Source organism: Heteronotia binoei, chromosome 4 (genome assembly GCF_032191835.1).
Source record: "Heteronotia binoei isolate CCM8104 ecotype False Entrance Well chromosome 4, APGP_CSIRO_Hbin_v1, whole genome shotgun sequence".
NCBI lineage: Eukaryota > Metazoa > Chordata > Lepidosauria > Squamata > Gekkonidae > Heteronotia > Heteronotia binoei.
The window spans coordinates 131,698,499-131,712,443 of record NC_083226.1 but is presented as its reverse complement, the minus strand read 5'-3'; the positions used below and the strand labels follow the sequence as shown (position 1 = coordinate 131,712,443).

The 13,945-nt window shown below is 42.0% G+C and overlaps 1 protein-coding gene across 1 annotated transcript in view; it reads left to right on the top strand.

Annotated features, from left to right (window-relative positions):
- Positions 1-238: 238 nt before the first annotated feature.
- CKMT2 (creatine kinase, mitochondrial 2) overlaps positions 239-13,945 on the top strand; it is a 45,022-nt gene continuing 31,315 nt past the window's right edge. Inside the window, exon 1 of the mRNA XM_060235760.1 lies at positions 239-262. The gene's annotated coding sequence lies outside the window, so the exon portion shown is untranslated. The remainder of the gene's footprint in view (positions 263-13,945) is intronic.

The window sequence follows — 13,945 nt, the reverse complement described above, 5'->3', positions numbered from 1 at the left end:
GTGTGTGTGTTTGGCATTACGCTCTAGACCTTCTTTGCGTCCTCAAGGAGATTTAGTGTCCTCAAACATTTAGATCTGAGTTGAATGACATGGGATTTGGCCAGTAAAAGATACAGTTTCCCCTTTCTTTCTCGTCCAACCCCACCTCCCACTTCCCCTCCTCATATGACCTGTATTTTTGTAACTCACAGCACGAAGTGCTGGTTCAGTTCCCACTTCTTGGCTTATACACTACAGGATGTGTCTGGCTTAAGCTTTCAAGGTCAGTTTAACGTATGTATTTTTATTCACTGTAGACATTGACATTTATAATGCAAGGTTATTAAAATGTCTTTGGTGTATCACAGATTATAGCTGTTGAGGAAATATAATTTACTTATTTGCATAAGTGCTTAGAAAACTATGACAGTAAAATTTGTCAGGTTACTGCACAGCTCTCCAAACAGTGAAACTGAAACAAGCATTCTGAAAATATAATTTGTTTTGTGCAAATTGTAATAACATTTTTACAGACAACCTGCAGAGCAACTAGTTTTTAAAATGTCAGTGCTGTCCATAAATATTTTACTTTAACTAGAGAGGCTGGAGCATCATGTTATTAATGTTTGCTTTATTGCTATAAAACAACAGTCTTGAGATTTGATCTGTATCTGGAATTATCCTTGCTTAAAGTAATCAGCATCCTCCAACTAGCCTCAAATTAGATACTGGAGAAGTACTACTTTATATTTCTTGTTTTAATTGTTCCATATTTGAGAATACTTATTATTCAGAGAATTCTATTGAATGGCTCTTACAAAGCTTCCAGCAGTGTCGTTTGGTTTTTATAATTTTGACCTAGCAACCACACAAGCTAGTTTTACCACTTCAGCCTGGGTCCTTCAGGTTTAATACTAATCAACAGCAAAGTTAAATAACAGTACTTGAATTAATGTTGTGTCTGCAAAAGATATTCCTTTGAATGTAATTTACATCCAAATATCCATGAGTAGACTCATACCAACTTAAGTTCTATATAATGTGGCATAAAATGGTTCATGAACAACTGTGGTGAATGTTTGTAAATTGGAGCTATTCTTTATTGTACTGTTTTTTCTTTCTTTTTATTCCATTGAGTGGATGTTAGCAGTGTCCTTAAGAGTATAATGGCCTTGTCACACTTGAAGCAAGATCCTTAGTCCAGCATCCTTTTCCCAGCAGTCAGATGCTCACTGGAACCCCACAAGCAGAGTATTAAGGCAATTACCTCATTATTTGCCCTCTTGAAAGATCTGTTCTCTATGATGTTGACTAACTCTCATTTAAAGCTTTCTAAAAGCCAGCAGCCATCATCACATCTTGTGGCACCAGATTTCACACATTTAATTGTGTGATTTGTTTCTTTGTCTTGACTGAGCTAATGACCAATTTTGTCAAGTGAAGCCAAGTTGTAATCGTAAAGAAGAGGGGAGAAATTCCCTTACTCCAAACCATGCTTAGTCATCTTTTTCTCCACATGGAAGAGATTACTTTCCTGATTGCTTTAACCTTGCCTCATATTGAAAATGCTCCAACTACTGATCATTTTCACAACTCTTTCCCCACACCAAAATATAAAGCAGGATACAGTGGAAGAAATTAGGCAACAAAACTTTTCATTCTACATCAGATTCCCCTGAGAGACACTTTGGCAGCCTTCCCCTCAAATTCTAGCTAATTCCACTGAGAAGCTCTAGCACCTTCTCTATCTGTGAATTAAAATAACAAAACTATCTCTGAACTATTATTCTGTCTGCTGGACAGAAGCAGCTGAACAGCTGGATGGGGTTGCTTTTTTGAACCCTGTTCCAAGGGCAACAGAGTTTCTAACTTGGTTCAACACTTGGGCTCTTTTCACATTACCATTCTCTTTTCACATTACCATTCTATATACCAGATGTTATTCATTGTTGGCCCAATTTTGAGTAAAGTGATACAGGGATGGGGGTTTCATACAGCGAATTTCTTTCCATTAATGAACCATCTCTGAAACACTATGTTAATTTCAAACAGTGCTGCTTTTCCCTCCACTCTTTCACCCCATGCAATCTTCATTGGACTTTTTAAAATGTTGTAAGGTGAGTGCTATAGTCAATGCATTTCAATAGTGCTGCCATAGCATTGAATTACTATAACAGTTTTAGCGCTACAGTACTCACCTTAGAATGTTAAAATAAGACAGAGGAAGATCACACAGTGAAAAGGAGCGTGGAAAAAGTGGCATTTTAATGGACATTTTAAACATACCACAGTGATTCAGAAGCGCAATGAAGGGATTGAAAATGGAAAAAGCAGTTTCCCTCAAAAACAGCTCAACCACACTGCGTTGAAGCTACACTCCTCAGGAGCACCCACCTTGTGAATTTCAGTTGGACTATTTCCAAGGCTGGACTTGTATCTATTCATTTGGGGATGGGTTTTTTTGACCCATTGGAATTTCGGTTACTTTAAAAGGCCCTAGCACCGCCAGCCTCTGTCATTATTGTATTGTTTATTATGTGCTGTACACAATCCTTATAATATATTTTTGCAAACTGAAAGATGGTGCATTACTTGGTGGCTTTGATCAGTCTACTAATTACACCGAGTGACCTTCAAGCAACAGGTTAAACTCTATTAGCAGCTGCTAATGACAAAAAATCTATTAGCAACCAGTTATTAAAATAGAATACAAAGGCAGTTTGAAAAGGGTCAGATTTTAGCACCACTGATCTCTTAATCAAGCAAAGTCATTTAATAATTATATCCTTTATAACATAAATGTCACTTGCAGACGGTGATGGTATCTCTCCTGACATCTGAAATACCTTCTCCTCATGTGGTTACATATTTTAATTATACCCTAAATAGAAAAAAATAATATAATCAAAAGTAAGATTTAGTGAATACTGTATTACTCTCTAAATAAGTGAGCAGAATGGCAATTTGGTGTAGTGGTTAAGTGTGCAAATTCTTATCTGGGAGAACCAGGCTTGATTCTCCACTCCTCCACTTGCAGCTGCTGGAATGGCCTTGGGTCTTGCATGAGTTGTCCTTGAAAGGGCAGCTTCTGTGAGAGCTCTCAGCCCCACCTGTTGTGGGGGAAGAAGACAAAGAAGATTCAGAGAGAAGGGTGAGGTATAAATCTGCGGTCTTCTTCTGGAAATCATACAAAAAGTTTATATTTGGGGACCCAGCAAGTTAAGCATTTTGATAGCTGCAGCGTACTTTTCTGAACTGGCTGGTGTTACTTTTTTCTGTTGAAAACTGATGGAAACTGCAGACTGTTGTTAGTTTTTATTCAGGTTTGGGTGTTTGACTGTGTTACCTGATTCAAGATGTCTTGTCAGCCAGTCAGTTGCATTATCTTATATTCTAATATCTTTGGATACTTAAATCCAGTGAACAGGCAAAATAGATCTTTCTGCAATCCTGAAAAGGACCTTAGGGTTGTAGAAAAATGTGAAAAATATAAAAAATATACTGGGCAGCTTTAAAAAACTGAAAATGATAAAAGGAGCACCTATAGCTTTAAAAAGTGGATTCCTTCAGTGGCTGTTGCTAGGCAACCATAGTATTCCAAGTCTGATCTTGTTAGTAAAAGGCAGGGAGAGGGCCCTTTCCAGGCCTATTTTGTCCTTTGAGGGAGTGATCCCTGGGACCAGGCCTGACTAGGGTTGCCAGACCCAGCTCCAGACTAGGAAATTCAGAGAGATTTTGTTGTGGAGTCCGAGGATGGCAGGGTTTGGGGAAGGGAAAGGTCTTAGCTGGATATAATGCCACCCTCCAAAGCAACCATTTTCTCCAGGGGAAGTTGTCTAGAATTCAGTTGTAATTCTAGGGGATCTCTAGGTCATATGTGGAGGCTGGCAGCCCTAGGCCTGGCAGTACTCTCTAGATGACTTGATAGCACCTGTCTTCCACAGATCAACTGGGCCTGGCTGCTTGGTATTGTTCAACAGCAGCTACCCTATAAAAGCCAGTGTAGTGCAGAGGTTAGAACTTCAGAGTAGGGTCTGCGAGACCCAGGTTCAGATCTCCTTTCCCTTTCTCTCCGTACAACACATACCCTGTGAGGTAGGTGGGGCTGAAAGAACTCGTTTGAGAACTGCCCTCTGAGAGAATTGACTGACCCATGTGGAGGAGTGAGGAATCAAACCAGTTCTCCCAGATAACCACTATACCAAACAAGAATGATGTGGGGAGGCCGAAAAACAAGGAGAGTGATGTGGCAGAAAGAGAGAGGAAGTGACATACACGGAGTAGAGAGAAAGAGTAAGAAAAGTGACAGAAGGGAAAAAGAGTAGAAGAGAGGGTGAGAGAGGGGATAACAAAGGTGAGATAAATGAGCCAGCTACTCCACAAGTTATTTGCAGCTGTCCATTTGTACAGTTCTATATAAGGCTTTTTTTGTAGCAGGAACTCCTTTGCATATTAGGCCACACACCCCTGATATAGCCAATCCTCCAAGAGCTTACAGGGCTCTTAGCATAGGACCTACTGTAAGCTCTTGGAAGGTTGGCTACATCAGGGGTGTGTAGCCTAATATACAAAGGAGTTCCTGCTACAAAAAAGCCCCTGGTTCTATATGAGAAACGGTATTTATTTTATCTCCATTTATAAATGGCCAGTTTCATCACTGGCATCTTCTTTCCTTCACTGATAACAAACCAGAACAATTAATCAATACAGTAAAAAAATTCTCCATTTGCTTCCTGATATTAAGGGAAAAGAATAAGAACTCTACAAAAACTTGTTGAGCATTGCCTCATCACAATCATTTCTCCTTGAGCAAAGTATGTCTCAAGCATCTTTTATTTTAGAACTTTCATTTAACATTTGACCTGCAGTTTATAACTTCCCTATGCAGAATCTGACACCACGGAAAGATGCAAGCCAAGAGAACAAGTATCCTGAATAAGCAGGCCAAGATGGGAGGTGATAACTCTTACTGAAAGCAGTAAGGGAGTTTTTATGTGTCTAAACTGCAAAATGGGACATGATGGGGATTTGGTCTACCTGGAATGTTTATCCTCCTGATAAATGAATCCTGATAAATGAATTTATCAGGTAGGGTAAACTGTGATTAGTCAGCAGTGAGGACAGTCAGTTTGTGTGCAGCTAAACATTTCAGTCCCATGTACAGGACCGGATCTACATGTTTTTTGAGGGAGGGCAAAATTTAAAAATGACACCTCCTTTATGGGCCTGTTCTATCTTATGGGCCCATAGAATAGAATGGACTCTATACCCAATTTGGCGCCCCCCCCCCTCTGGCAGTGCCCAGGACAAGCATTCCTCTGCTCCCCCCTAGATCCGGCCCTGGCGGTGTAACATGATATTGGAAACCGACCACATACATATTCCTAAAACAGATTATGGGGCTTGAACTGAAATTAAATGCAGAAACTGCATTTCCTATTGTGCAGCTTCACACAGGCTCAGCCACTTTGACTTTGCAGGAGGATACGCCATTTTGTCCTTCTGGTGAATGTGGACCAGCTTTTAAAAGAAATAGACATATATTACAGTGCTGCTATATGCTCCTGATTCTCATGACTGGTCAAAGCCAACACATGGCCCTGCAGGGTTTCTTTGAATGAAAGAGAGCATAGTATACTTATAAATTCTGCACTAGACCTTTAATACTGGTTCTGCCCTGTCCCAAAACTGACACTCAACACTTGACTCATGGAATCACAGAAACCAACTCTGTGATTCTATGATTCTAGTGTACAAAATCAGTTTGGGGAGAGGGCTGAACCAGTATGAAAGGTCTAGCGTATTTAAACAAGCCTGTCTGAGTTTACTAGGATGGAAGCACAACTCCTTAATTTTGTTTCACATTTCCAAAAAAATGCATTCAGTCATTTATTTGTTTGTTTACAAACTTTATATCCTGCCTTTCTGCTCAATGAGAGCCGCCAGACCAGTTAACAACAACAAAAATCAAGATCCATGATTTTGGGGGCACAACTGAAAAGCCCTTTCTCAGATTGCCAACCATGAATATTTCCTATGCTGCATTATTCTGTCTGCCCTACTCTATGCCCTTCCCCAAATTCAAACTGCAAACTCATTTCAAGCCTCCCAACATAATGCTAACTGATGTGGCATTCCAAAAATCTTCAGCATAGCATCTGGTGCCTCTCCTCAAAACACCCTCCAAATTTCAAAAAGACTGGACCGGGGGTCCAGTTCTATGAGCCCTCAAAGAAGGTGCCCCTATCCTTCATTATTTTCAGTGGAGGGAAGGCATTTAAAAGGTGTGCGGTCCCTTTAAATGTAATGGTCAAACTCCCTTTAGAGTTCTGTCATGCATGTCACAACCTTGCCTCCTGGCTTCACTCTCAAAGTTCCCAGATATTTATTGAATTGGACCTGGTAACCCTAGTTCCATATGGAGCAAAGCAATAGTCCTCAAACACCACATTCTGTAACCTACCATTGAGGTTGAAGCAGAACCACCCAAGAACAGTGCCTCCCATTTCCAGTCTCAAAAGGCAATCCAGAAGGATACCATGACTGATGGTATCAGAAGCCACCAAGAGGTTCAGGGGAATTAACAGGGTTGCACCCAATGCTCCCTCTAAGCTGAGGTCCTGTAAGCTAGTTCATAGTTTTTTAGCTTCCAGCTGACACATTTTTGTCTCAGCTAAGGAGAAATGGCCCCAGAGCAAACTAATTTATGCAATAGCTCACAACTTTAACGCCAATAGCTCACAAAGTAGATTTTTTGCTCACAAGACCCCATAGCTTAGGGAGAACATTGGTTGCACCCTCTTTATCCAACTTCCAACACATGTCATCTACCAAAGCAACCAAGGCCATTTCAGTCCCAAGCCTGAAAACAGATTGGAGTAGTTCTAAACAATTTTAAAATTCTGAAATTGGCTAGCCACTATTCAGCCCCCTTCCTCAATATCTGTTTACACAATTAAAACACTAGACAGTGTTTATACAGTTAAAACAGTTTAATCACTACTGTTCTTTTATCTTCTCTGTAAGTTATTCTCACAAACAACCAGATCTTTGGAGTGAGCATTCTATGTATCCCCTAGAGCAGGGGGATACATGGAATCAATATGTATCAAACATGCATTTTGGGGGCCGAATCAGTCTCTCAGAGGGCTCCTATCAGGCCCCAAGCAACTGGCTGTTATCTGCTTCCTTCTCCCTCTCTCTTGCTTCCTTTTGCATCACAGCTTGCTTTGCCAGGCTCTCTCAATTGCGCAGCAAAGCTATTGAGCCAAGCGTCTCTTCTATTGGCTGAGGATACTCCCCCTCCTGGTGCCCTGGGGAAGAAAGGAAAGAGCCAGAGCTTCCTTTGCCCAGTTCCTTGGATCCCATGGGGAAGAAATACAAAGAAAGCATCTTTAAGACCAATGAATGTTAACGTTTTAAACATGTTTTAAGTTTTTTTAAAAGGTATATTTGTGTTTGTCTGTGTTCTTTATAAAATTACCTAATCTTAAATAATTACACACATGGCCCACCCCGACATGGCTCAGCCCAACCCGACATGGCCCAGCCCAACAAGGTCTCATTTATGTCACATTCGACCCTCATAACGAATGAGTTTGACACCCCTGCTTTAAAGTTTTCAACCTCCAGGTAGAGCCTGGAGCTCTCCTAGAGTTACACCTGATCTCTAGACTATGGGCGTTTTCGCACTTACCTTAAGCCGGAGCGACGTCCCTCTTCACCGCGCAGCATCTGCACGGTTTTCGCACTAATTGCTCCGGAGCACCTGGAAGAGCCGCAAAGTCCCGCGGCTTTTGCGGCGCAAATGTAAACCGGTTTTTGGCGGTTTACATTTGCGCCGCAAAAGCTGCGGGACTTTGCGGCTCTTCCAGGTGCTCCACAGCAATTAGTGCGAAAACCGTGCAGACGCTGCGCGGTGAAGAAGGACGTCGCTCCGGCTTAAGGTAAGTGCGAAAACGGCCTATAGTAATCATTGCCCCTTTGAGGGGAGACTGTATAGGATCACACCTCTGCTGAGCTCCCTCCCCTCCCCAAATACTTTTTAAAATTACTTTATACTACCCTCCTCAGACTCTCTGACCTTAGATCTCCAGGAATTTCCCAACCAAAACTTGGCAACCTAGAACCCTGCAAGTCTCTCTCTCTCTCTGTAGATATATATTCCATTATAAACTGAAACTGAGATGCATACACTTAGCAATCATTGCTATCCTTGCCAGTCTGAATTTATCAGCTGCTGTATTTTGACACCATGCGTTTTTGGCATGTATGGCTACCAGTACAAGTGACTTTGAGAGGGTCATCCTCCAGCTAGCCTGTGATAGCTGCAAATTTAGCTCTTGGGTATAGTCAGTGGAGACTCTGATTTCTTTCTTTAAAAAAAAGTTTGCAGGGAAAACTGAAGAATGACCACTCTGTGGTGATTTTATTCCTTTTAATTTTTGCCATATTATTCTACATTCTACTTTATTCCACGTTATTCTACAAAAAACTTCAGGGCAACAATGAAATCACCATGTCAATATGAAAATGGCTATAGTGTTTTAGGATCTCATTCTAGCCTGAGCCTCTTATAAGGAATGGAGAGGTTCATCTTCCAAAGCTGGTTCACCATTACTGTACCAGGGAGATTAAATTCATTGCCATTGAGATATAATTATGGCTGCTATTTTATGCTATAACTGTGTAAAAGAGAGACAGCCTAGCAACAGCCATTGAACTCATCCATTTCTTAAAACTTCAGCTACTGCTTCTATCATTTTGGAGGATTTTAACCTCTCCCCACCATGTTTTGTTTTTAGATTTCAGATTTAGATTGTTTTGTTTTTAGATTTCAGAATTTTCTGCAAAGCTGGGACTTTTATCAAGTCTGTCTTGTGTGCCCATGGCCCCAATCTCTGGATTTAAATTGTCAAAGATCAGGCCATGTTGAGAATTATATTTTTCTACGTTTCATCTTATATCTCTTTTTTAAAAATCTCCTCTCCATTCCATACAAGCTTACCTACTATCAGCCCTCATTATACTCTACCCACTCCTGTCTCTCTGTGCTTTCTGCCAAGCATGTCTGCTGTATGAGAACATGTACTAATTTTAGATGGTAGTTAAAAGCCAGAGTTGATGCAACTGGCACACGGGTGAGGGTGAAGGGAACTCAATTCCTTGCTATATCAGTTAATGTCAGTAAGGTTAAGGAGCAACATTAGAAAAGGAGCAACATTTCTGAGCAGAAATAGAATAATCACTGCAAATATGATAACCCAAACTAAAAAACCTAGAAGATAATTGCCAGCTTTTTTCTCATATATAGTAATTTTGCTTATTTCTGCAATCCAATTCTCTGTGTTTTGCTATTACACAAAGTATACCTGGGGGAAAATATGATAAAGTTACTCAGGGAGGTTTTGCCAATGTTCAAAATAATAATCCACTCTACTGGTAATCTAATCTAATGTTCAGACACACAAACGAAATGGTTTACTGATGTAATAGCACTAGAGTTTATGACTTTGCTGTGCACTGTGATCTTCTGCTCTGCCCATGAAAGGTCTTCAAGGAGTAAAAATAATATGTGGCCAATCCATCAGTCAATCCCTGCTGATATGAAGTATATGATGACTGTGTCGCATCCTGTTATTATATGAAAACAACCTGCTGCACAATTCCTCTTTGCCAGAAGAAATTATCTGAGCTAGCTAAACATGACAGCCTGTCTAAGGTAATTAATGTTACCTGTTGCTTGATAGGATTTCCTGCATCTAACAGAGGCAATGCACTGGTTGATTTCATAAAGAATTAAAATAATTGCCTTATTTTATTTTCCTAAGTTTGACAGTTTACCAGTCTAAGAAAATACACTGGAAGGGACAATCCTATGATACAATAAAGTGCTGTGTATGTCATTCAGAAGCAATTCTAGCAGTTCTATATGCTTGGATAGCCTACAGAAACCAATTCTTAACCTTCACAGATATTTGACTCTTACTGATTACAATAGGCATTTAGACAGAGATTTCTTCTTATAAAGCACAAATAGCATAGGACTAAAGAGATTCTTTTGCACCTTATGTTTTCGGGAGCAATTAAAAATTACAGCTTTGGGACTGTTTCCAATATTACTTTCCACTGGTTTTATTTTAAAGCTGATTAAAATACAGTTCCCTTGCCAACCTCCTGCTTTGATTTATCAAGACACATGTTGGATGGAGTCTTTTCTCCTCCATTCAGTATGTTTGAAGATGTGTATAGAGACCCTTCACATCAAAAGCAGTCCTTGATGTTCACAGATTTGAACCCAATATGAAATTATGTGAACCACCCGGGATCAGGTAGTATCACTCTTCAGAACTTCTGCTCCTCATCCTCTCCTTCCTTCTTATGTTTGCATGTGTGCATGTGTTTATTGGGAGGGAGAGGGTGGTTTTATTCTGGGTTTTACTTGTGTGGTTGTATTCAAGATTTTAAATAGTTTGCAATTTTGGTCTATCTCTAGTTGAGTAAATAAATATTTCATTCAGTTTGAATCAGTTGGTCTCTGTTAGTCTTTCTCTTTGGAATATTAGATGGAAATAAAACCTCTGTTGGCTATGAATCCTGACAAACCTGCAACTAATTTTCTTGCTTCTCCTGTTAACTCATGGCTGGCTACATGGGACACCTCTTCTCCTAAGCTCAACAATAACAAGGGCTCCTGAGGAGAAAAGGACACCTCTTATCCTGAGGGGTCCTCTTCTCCTCAGGAACCCTCATTATTGCTGAGCTCTGGCTGATTCACAACACCTGTGGAGATCCTGCACCATTCTTCCAAGGCCCAAAAAGGATGCACAGGGATTTGGCCATCCCTGAGCTATACAAAAAAAGAGAGAGAGAGATGGCCAACAGATGGATAGCCAGTGTTTTGGGTGTCCACTCCAGCCCTCTTAAGACTACCAAATATTGTAGTACTCAAACTTTGGATGTGGGCCAGGATCCAAAACTGCCCTTGTTAGTAGTGAAGGCCAAGAACCCCACAGCAGTGCTTGCATAAGCCCACAACATAGATACACAATCAAGGCCATTACTCCCTGCATTACAGATCTCTGCAAAGGAAGCACAGGACTTCTGGGAAGGGGTCTGGATAGGAGTTCATGTTGAGAACCAAGATCCTGAATCTCTTCCTGAAATTGAGATAAGGTGTCCATAATATTGTTATCCAATGTGGCAGGCTGAAAAAGCAATGTTAGTCAAAAGGCACACCAGGTTCATGACCCATTCAGAACACTGACTGGCAATTAATGACTCTGACCACGGTCTTGTTGTTACACCACAAATGAACCTTTTTGTTCAGATACCAGATTACTAGACACCTATATAGGAAAAAAATTACAGGAAAATGAGATCCTAGGCAATACCAAACTGACCTGCATGAGAGTCAGCACTAGGCAGTGGAACATCAGAAGCCCTTTAAATATGACCCAAACCCAAGCTGCCTAACATGTCGGATTGTACCTGCAGGGCAAGGTGCTGGGGCCTGGCCATGCCTGCTATGAGGTGGGGATTACTTGGAAACTGTGGCTGCAGGAGGAGGGTTGGAGGCTGACCCTCCCTCTCTTTTCTCCCTGACATGGAAGAGGATTAGCTGCTGTGAAAGGGCTGTGATGCACCTTGACTGTGTGGGTGAGAAAGTAGCAGATGAGGACAAAGCAGCTATTGCAGTCATGGTCAAACTTACATCACACCTGGTAGCACTTGCCCTGATTGTATTCCTAACATACCTGGCAGGTGGGCTCTTACCGGATGCTCTATTTGTGCATCCTGGCACTCTTGCACTGGCCTCAGATGTCTGGACTGACCAACATGAGCCACAGCTTATCATTTATTAAATCCCACCTTGTCCTATTATTATGAGACACCCTCTTACAAAAGGCTTCATCATAGTTGATAGCAGCTGCTTCCACTGCCAGTGCATGTGCCTTCAAGACATTGCCCAAATGACTTGAGAGGTGCCAACCCCTGTCTTGGTAGACTAACTGGAGCTATAAAGACCATATAGCCAGCCAGCTAAAGAAAGAATGCTTGGTCTCATCTCTCTTGCCCCTTCTCTTACTCTTTTCTCTTATAGCAGCTCTTCCTGCCCTTGCCTGCTTTAAGATTCAATAAGAAAACAATATTCATACATCAGCCATCTAAAGTCTACTCCCTTACATAGCAGGAAAGGTGAATGCCAGGAGGATCAATCTGTGATTGTAGGTGAGATGAGGGTTGGCTCATCCACCCACACCACCCCAGGGGCCAACTCAGACCCCGCCCCATGTATCCTCTTAAATGCCCATCTGGATAGGCTCGGCATGCCAAAGGCTGCAGACCAGTAGTTACCCAGCTCCCCACTGGAATCCTCAGAGAAGGAAAACTCGCCCATTGTCCTAGCAGTTTCTGAGTTATCATCTCCTGCTGCCTGTTTGCAGTAGCACTGGCCACCATGCTGCTTTGACTGCCACCACTTGGCTGCATTTGTGCGAGTCCTTTCCCTGATGCTTGAATTGCTGTCTGGTGAGACTGTTTTGCAATGCTGCTTTACCTTGGTCCTATGCCCATGTGAGGTCTGGGGCAAACCTTCATTCCCCTGGCTTTGGGGAAGCAAGAGCTGGCACTCAACCATTCAACCTGGTCCACCAAATGCTCTAAGGTCTGGGAAGAGCCCCGCAAAAGACTGCTGCCACCTGCCCCACTCAACATCAAAGGGGGTCCCAACCCCTTCTTGGCTGTGTTCTTTTGGGCTGTGCACTGACCCAATGGAAGAGCCACCTGGGCCCTCAGTTTGACTGGACCTGCCCCACATTCATGGGAAAGAGGGAGCAAGGCACCAGTTAGACTGGATTTAGTCAATTTAAGAGGAGGCATAACAGCAATATCTCTCCTTACAACTACTGAGGAAAGCAAAGTAAACTGGGAGGGGGGGGGTAGAAAGGCTGACCATCACAAGTCTGAGATGAAAGAAACCCCTAAAATTAAATACTATCATTAGATGTTCCACCAAGCATACTGTTGAGGACAGCAAAGGTTTTAACATCAATGGCTATTAACATCAGGGACCTAATGGTTTGCTAATTACTTCCACCTTTCCCTACTCTGACGGTTAAAGTAAAATAAATTGGGGGGGGGGGGCTAGAACTGTATTATGGTGCCATATGGGTACTAGGTATTTATAGGATTGTATTTTAAATTACTTATTGGATTTCATATGTCTTTTTATGAAAAGCTATTGTACACCACCCTGAGGCTGCTTGCAAGGAGTGTGGTATAAAAGTCTAATAAAATAAACAAATAATCAACCACCAACTTTGTTTAATCTTATTCTGTTATTATGATTAAGTAGCCGGACTGTTGCCAGCCCCTGAAGAGAGCAGTGCTGGGGGAAACAATAGAATATTATGCCTACCCAGCCCTGCTACATACATAGATGACCAGGTGGTTCCTAAGCACTGGCCAGTTCCCTCGAAGGGGAAGTGTCCACATGGCCTCCTCCTCCTGGGTGGTAGTAAGAGAAGGCAAGGAAAAGCCTGGCAGTAGGGCCAAAGGAAGGGGCTGGGGAGGGCTATCTACCCATGTGGTTTCTGTTCAATGCAACAAAGATTGGGAGCATAGAGCATAGCAGCAACTGTCACTGCTCCTTCAACCTAGCCAAAGTGATGAAGCCCATCCACAGCTGCTTAAGTGGAATCCCAAGGGGGCCACAGCAACAAAAACAATGGCAGGTTGGAGAGTATCACTGCATGGCCCAGGCCTCACATGGCGAGATGTCTAGGAATGGGGGGGAAGGGCAAAGTCGGGTAACAGAGCAAGCTGACAAAGATTGTGGGGGGAAGTTGTTAGGCTGCATGGCTTGCTCTTCCTGTGGGGAAAATGTTGGACCAAAAAGGCCAGGGGAATTAAGACACAGCCCCAATGACAAAGCCTGGACACAAAAGGGTGTGTGGATCACATG